This window comes from Triturus cristatus, chromosome 5_2 (assembly GCF_964204655.1).
Source record: "Triturus cristatus chromosome 5_2, aTriCri1.1, whole genome shotgun sequence".
In the NCBI taxonomy this organism is placed as follows: Eukaryota; Metazoa; Chordata; class Amphibia; order Caudata; family Salamandridae; genus Triturus; species Triturus cristatus.
This window is the reverse complement of record NC_140588.1, coordinates 343,171,244-343,178,981: the sequence shown is the minus strand read 5'-3', so window position 1 is coordinate 343,178,981 and position 7,738 is coordinate 343,171,244.

Sequence of the window (7,738 nt, the reverse complement as noted above, 5' to 3'; positions counted from 1 at the left end):
CTTGCGCCATCCAGCCCGTCCTTAGCGCGGACGGGCGCAGACGGGCTGGACTCTGGCGTGACTCCGGCGGGAGTACGGCGAACACGCTGCGCGATCACGCTGCGCGTCAGCATGGCGGGGATATATAGGGCTCTACTCGGGGACCACCTGCGAGCTGGAGCGCTGCGACGCGAAGGTGACTACCAGCCTTCCCTATCCAAAATGGCGCCTAAAAAGAAACACAATTCCGGGCGCCTAACGCGCTGGGGATAACCCGCTTAAGCAGCGGTGAGGAGCCAATTTAACGTGCAAGGAAGAGGGGAGATAAAATCAGGGGAGAACTGCGCTAAATCAACATAAAACAAATGAATAACAGGTAATTTAAAAAATATTGTCTGACACTACGCTTGAAAATGAGCAGCCTTAGGATGCTTGACAGACCTGAAGGGCACTTTTTAAAGGCTTCCTAATTGATTGCCTCTGCTCGGGGACCACCTGCGAGCTGGAGCGCTGCGACGCGAAGGTGACTACCAGCCTTCCCTATCCAAAATGGCGCCTAAAAAGAAACACAATTCCGGGCGCCTAACGCGCTGGGGATAACCCGCTTAAGCAGCGGTGAGGAGCCAATTTAACGTGCAAGGAAGAGGGGAGATAAAATCAGGGGAGAACTGCGCTAAATCAACATAAAACAAATGAATAACAGGTAATTTTAAAAATATTGTCTGACACTACGCTTGAAAATGAGCAGCCTTAGGATGCTTGACAGACCTGAAGGGCACTTTTTAAAGGCTTCCTAATTGATTGCCTCTGCTCGGGGACCACCTGCGAGCTGGAGCGCTGCGACGCGAAGGTGACTACCAGCCTTCCCTATCCAAAATGGCGCCTAAAAAGAAACACAATTCCGGGCGCCTAACGCGCTGGGGATAACCCGCTTAAGCAGCGGTGAGGAGCCAATTTAACGTGCAAGGAAGAGGGGAGATAAAATCAGGGGAGAACTGCGCTAAATCAACATAAAACAAATGAATAACAGGTAATTTTAAAAATATTGTCTGACACTACGCTTGAAAATGAGCAGCCTTAGGATGCTTGACAGACCTGAAGGGCACTTTTTAAAGGCTTCCTAATTGATTGCCTCTGCTCGGGGACCACCTGCGAGCTGGAGCGCTGCGACGCGAAGGTGACTACCAGCCTTCCCTATCCAAAATGGCGCCTAAAAAGAAACACAATTCCGGGCGCCTAACGCGCTGGGGATAACCCGCTTAAGCAGCGGTGAGGAGCCAATTTAACGTGCAAGGAAGAGGGGAGATAAAATCAGGGGAGAACTGCGCTAAATCAACATAAAACAAATGAATAACAGGTAATTTTAAAAATATTGTCTGACACTACGCTTGAAAATGAGCAGCCTTAGGATGCTTGACAGACCTGAAGGGCACTTTTTAAAGGCTTCCTAATTGATTGCCTCTGCTCGGGGACCACCTGCGAGCTGGAGCGCTGCGACGCGAAGGTGACTACCAGCCTTCCCTATCCAAAATGGCGCCTAAAAAGAAACACAATTCCGGGCGCCTAACGCGCTGGGGATAACCCGCTTAAGCAGCGGTGAGGAGCCAATTTAACGTGCAAGGAAGAGGGGAGATAAAATCAGGGGAGAACTGCGCTAAATCAACATAAAACAAATGAATAACAGGTAATTTTAAAAATATTGTCTGACACTACGCTTGAAAATGAGCAGCCTTAGGATGCTTGACAGACCTGAAGGGCACTTTTTAAAGGCTTCCTAATTGATTGCCTCTGCTCGGGGACCACCTGCGAGCTGGAGCGCTGCGACGCGAAGGTGACTACCAGCCTTCCCTATCCAAAATGGCGCCTAAAAAGAAACACAATTCCGGGCGCCTAACGCGCTGGGGATAACCCGCTTAAGCAGCGGTGAGGAGCCAATTTAACGTGCAAGGAAGAGGGGAGATAAAATCAGGGGAGAACTGCGCTAAATCAACATAAAACAAATTAATAACAGGTAATTTTAAAAATATTGTCTGACACTACGCTTGAAAATGAGCAGCCTTAGGATGCTTGACAGACCTGAAGGGCACTTTTTAAAGGCTTCCTAATTGATTGCCTCTGCTCGGGGACCACCTGCGAGCTGGAGCGCTGCGACGCGAAGGTGACTACCAGCCTTCCCTATCCAAAATGGCGCCTAAAAAGAAACACAATTCCGGGCGCCTAACGCGCTGGGGATAACCCGCTTAAGCAGCGGTGAGGAGCCAATTTAACGTGCAAGGAAGAGGGGAGATAAATGTGGGAGATAGATGTAAGCAGTCATGGACCCCTGAGTAGGCTTACTGAATCCCCAGGGGTCCTCGGACCACTGATTAAATGCCATTGGCTTAGAAGCATTAGAGTGCAGACATTGTCGGAGCCTCTGGAGCAATAGGGATTAAGGAGTTAGCCACACAATCACAAGATAGGAGACCTACACTGGGACGAACAAAATTATCTGGAACCAGGTAAACTGCTTTTGGAGAATTGGGCCTGGAATAGGTGGTGAGCAGGAACAGTGTACGTGTAGGCAGGGATTCCGAAAATGGACATCACCAGCTCAACACAAAGGAGACAACTATTTATGCTGCAGACCAACATCAGTCTATCTGTGATTGATTGTGAAGATATGTCTCCATTTCATGGAAGGTTTATAAACTATACTTTAGCATTGTGCAGCATACAGACCCTGTACCAAGTTTGGCATGCTCCAGACTATGTTTAAAAGGGCTGTACGAGGATTGGCACACAGCAAGCCAGACTCTTAATGTTTAACTGATGTGTACACTCAAACCTGCACGTTTTAAGCTGTCTGCCCTACGAATAATGGTTTTTTACTGCTTACATCTTACGATTGATTTCTACAGCTTACATCCTTAGATTGCTTGCTATCTCATAAAGCTGCATTCCACTATACTCCTAAACCCCTTCCTGAAAAAACTGAACTTGACTCAATTCTACTTATTTGGGTCTGATCTTAAAGTTGCACCTGCCCTTCCTATAAGGTCATAGTGAGTGTACTAACATGTGTTTTCTTCGAGAGTTCGAGAATCTTCCTGACCCCACGTGCCACATGTGATCTAGTTATATCTGTTGAGCCTTCGAGAAGGCATATAAACCCTGCCCAACCCTGAGTCGTTGCTTGACTAAGCTGCCTGCGACACAAGCTGTGAAACAAGCTTCACCCTTCCCACTCACCTGAATATTCCAGTCTGAACCGAGAAGTGCTCCAGTTTCCTTCAAGTCCAAGCAAACTGGTTGTTCCCACTGCTTTAGCTTCCTTCATGTCTTCCTCACCTCTCCCTCCTGCTTAGCTACGAATCCCCGCCACTCCCTGAGTCAAAGCCTCAAGATCTTCTTCCATCTTCTCTCAAGTGTAAGAACTATGCTAAGTACTTGATATCAGGTTTGTGTGCACTAATCCTCCTATAGTAGAAAGCATGAGCAAGTATCAGCATCTTCGAAGACTATATACCTATCTTCCATGCCCTCTCTGTGATTCACTCCAGCGCTTCTTGTGTGTTTATGCTCCGGACCCTTCTTGCAACCTTGGTGCTTGAACTGCGATGGCACAACGTTTAAAGACTTACCTGCGTGTTTGCTGATGAACAGTAGTGCTAAGAGAAAGCACTTCAGAGTCTTTGATATATGTATGAACCTAAACCTGTGTTCCTAGTTTATCCTTGGGAGTGCATGTTACTCCAACCTATGTTCAGAGTTTATCCTTGGGAGTGCAAGTAACTCCAATCTGTGTTCCGAGTTTATCCCTGGAAGTGGCACACTCCAATCTATGATTTTTGGTTATTCTGCTTTCATGTTGTGCTGCTGACGAAAGCTGTAAGTGTATGTCACTGAATGCATGGCCATTGTATGCAGAGACCTGTTAGTGTACTGATGGTAACTGCCTCCTTTTGTTATTTCCAGTCAATTGCCACATTGCAAAATCAGAGGTTCTATTCCAGTACACATCTACTTCGCAAACACCGAAGGTCTCAGAAGTGACAGATCCTTTTACACAGTGTTGCAAAGCCGCTGAGCAGATCCAATACCGCAAGTCTCTCTTTTCTAATTTGATCCCAACCCATATTGCCCCTAGGGGCCTTGCGTGATCTAAGGAGGTTGGTCCCTTGATCTTGTGTGTCTCTGAGAGGGATAGGAGCTCCAGCATCGGCTCCAGTGTTGTCTCTGCAGTTGGGACCAGGTGAGTGCATGACAGAAAGCCAAGCCTTGCATGCTTCCACCACTCGGATGACATGAATGACCAGATGCACGTCCGGGACCTGGCCCAGGCCTTGCCCAAAGACTCCTAGAGTGTTTTAGATCTAGCAAGGGCTTTAGGGGATGTACATCATGAGGTACTGGCCTTTCAACAGGAAAATAAGTCACTTAAGAATGAACTGGCCAGGTGTTGCCCTCGCCCCTCACCATGGTTATTTGTTCGGGGACTGGGGCGGTTCCCAACAGCACACTTCCCATTCTGTAACCCCTCAAACTTTAGCGATTTGGGAAATCTAACAAGTACCTCCACTAGCAGAAACGCTCATCCTGTCCGTGTCACGGTTACTACCCCAGTCCTAGTGCCTTTGTCTCTGCCCGAACATTTTTATGGGGGATAGTCTTAATTTTTATGTGTTCTGCAGTCAGTGCCAGTTGCAATTTCTTTGTAAACTAGAAGCCTTTGTCTCCGATACTGCTCGGATCACCTTTATCATATGCTATCTGGGGGGTACAGCTGCTAGTCGGGTTATCCCACTCATTGAAAATAATGAACCAGTTTTACATGAATTTGGAAGGTTTAAAGAGGCGATGCATCATGTCTTTGCTATGCACACATTTGTCTAGGCTAGTGATAATGAGTTTCTAAAACTCCATCAGGATAGTAAGGATCTCCTTTCCTATGTTACTGCCTAGGAAAGCCAGTGGCCAGAGGAAAATCAGACTTCCCTTATTTATAGAGGGTTAAGTGATCACTTAAAGGATTCCCTGGTGCACATTGTAGACTAACCTCTGATTACTCAAAGTTCATTGACTTAGTTGTCAAGCTTGACCATAGTTTAATGGAACGCCCCCGAGGGAAACCAAGACTACTAGTTGTACGGACTGAGCGGAAAGAGACAAAGTTTAAAAATCAGGACAATACAGAACACGTACAGATTGGGAACTTGCGCAGTCCTTTGTCCGCTACGGGAAAAAAAGTAGAACAAAATTAAAACTGTGTTTGTATTGTGTTGTAAAGCAGGGCATTTTGCATGAGAATTGCGTGTTAAACCGAAAGAAGGCTAGTGCCTTGACTTCTGGCACGGTGCAAAAAAAGTTAGAGTGCCCAGCTAACATAGGGGTCACTGAGTCAGGTGTGGGTGGGTTTTGAACTGACCCCCATTTACCTGGCTAATATCTCACATAAGGTTCCACAACATTTAACAATATCAGTCACCACTGTCATTCCATCCCAACAGAGACAGATTTTACCCGTGCTCGTAGATTCCGAGGCGACAGGAAACTTCTCAGATCTAGCCTTGACTAGTTCTTTACATATCACACGGGTTAGAAAAAATTAACCAGAGCCTGTTAGAGACATGGATGGCTGTGAACTCTCTTCTGGGATGATTATATGCCAAACTACTCCGCTATCCATAGTATGTGTGAAAGGGCATACAGAGTCCTTGACTTTTGATCTCATTAAAACACCTACCTTTGGTGCTATTTTAGAAATACCTTGACTTTTCCCTCCATCTTGTCACCTTGAGATCACATTACAGTCAAACTCATTGCTATAATAACGCTCAGAAAGTTCCATCTCTCTTATCTTGTGCAGCCCCTAGACCATTTGACCCTGCTTCCAGTAGAATCCCAAGACCTTCTAGACGCCTTTGACGAAGAACTACACAACTGCCTCCTCATAGGGAATTTGATTGCCGCATGGACTTAATTCTGGGCACAACACTTCCCTGCCGTCATGATTATGCTCCCTTGGAGCCTGAGACAGGACATTCTCTTTTTGCCAAATTGCATAAACAGATGGTACCTTTTGAGTGGTTTCAGGATGCCAGTGATGCCTTTCACATATTCAATGAGAGACTCACTACGACCATAGTACACGGATATCCAGACCACACGCAGCCTGAGCTTGTGGATGCCTCCCAGGCAGCTGTGGAAGGGATTTTATCTCAATGTGACAGCAGGACAAATGCACCCAGTTGCCCTTTTTACCAGAAGATTATTGCCGGCAGAACACAATTACACAGTTGCGGAACGAAAGTTATGGGCCATTAAATTATGCTTTCAAGAATGCCGACACTACCTATTTGGGGCCCAGTATATTGCCACAATATGCACTGATCATAAGAATCTCTAATTCTTCAGGTCTTTAAAAGCCTTGACCCCTAGACAAGTAAGGTAGCTATTATTTTTCTGTATATTTCATTCCGTTGTTATCTATTGGCCAGGTACACAACAGATTAAGGCCGATATCTTATGTAGATATAGGATATGATGTGGTGTGGTGGCCGGAGCTGGGGATCTGGGTTCGAGTCTCGGTGATGGCTCAACATCTTGTAATTCTGGGCAAATCACTTAATCTCCCCATTCTCATGGACAGCGTCTGGATAAGCTGTGCTATATAAATGAACAAATTTAGTTTACAGAAATCAAGAAACTCTGAAACAGACCCCACAGAACATTGTAAACTCAAAACACATTGTAGGTCTCTGCTACCAGGAGTCCTTCTTGAATAGAGTTAGGCAGAACATGAGTCATGAAGAAATGGACTTGTGGGTGACTGAGGATAATCATGTGCACAATGAGCTTCCTTATCATGGTACCACCTTATATGTCCCCACGAAAGAATTAAGACAGGCGTTCTTAAACTGGTCTCATGACACTCCCATAGCAGGTCGTCAAGAAATCCAATAAACCTTAGCAAACTGTCCGCAATGTGTTTGGTGGCCCACATTGTCCAAGGATGTGCATGACTATGTTCAGACCTGCCCAATATGTTCTCAAAACAAGGAATCCCATTCTGTCCCATCAGGATATTTATAAACCTTGCCAGTGCCCCCACATCCTAGGCATCCCATAAATAAATGGACTGTATTACTGCCCTCCTAAACTGCAATGGCTATACAACCATTTTGGTGTTAGTTGATCTTTTTTCCAAGATGGGGCATTTATTTGCACTAAAAGAAATAACCAATGCCAAGTCCCCTGTAATGCTGTTTATTCAACAAATCAGGTGGTTGCACAAACTCCCCTAGGTCATCATTTGCAATGGGGGCCCACAATTCATTCCATAATTTTGGCACAGTCTTTGCACATCATTGGACATTGATGCTGGACTTTCATCTGTCTATCATGCACAAACTGATGGGCAGACAGCAGGTAGACCAGGTTTTAGAAAAGACACTGTGTTGTCTATTAGCCTCTACTCCTAAGGGTTGGGATCCTTGTTACCCTTTGCTGAATTTGCTTACAATAGCTCACAGCATTCATCCAATGGGATTTCCCCCATTTATTGTTTAACTCATACGCATCCACCTATGTTACCTGAAAATATTTTAATGTATTCCAAATATGTACCTGTCATACATGACTTTGTAAAACATCTGGCTGTTATCATACTTACATCAGGCTAAGTTGAGTATGGTAAAAAATGCTAACAGACATCGACAAAAACAGCTAGATTACTAGGTCGGGGATCAAGTTTGCCTGTCCACTAAACACCTGTAAT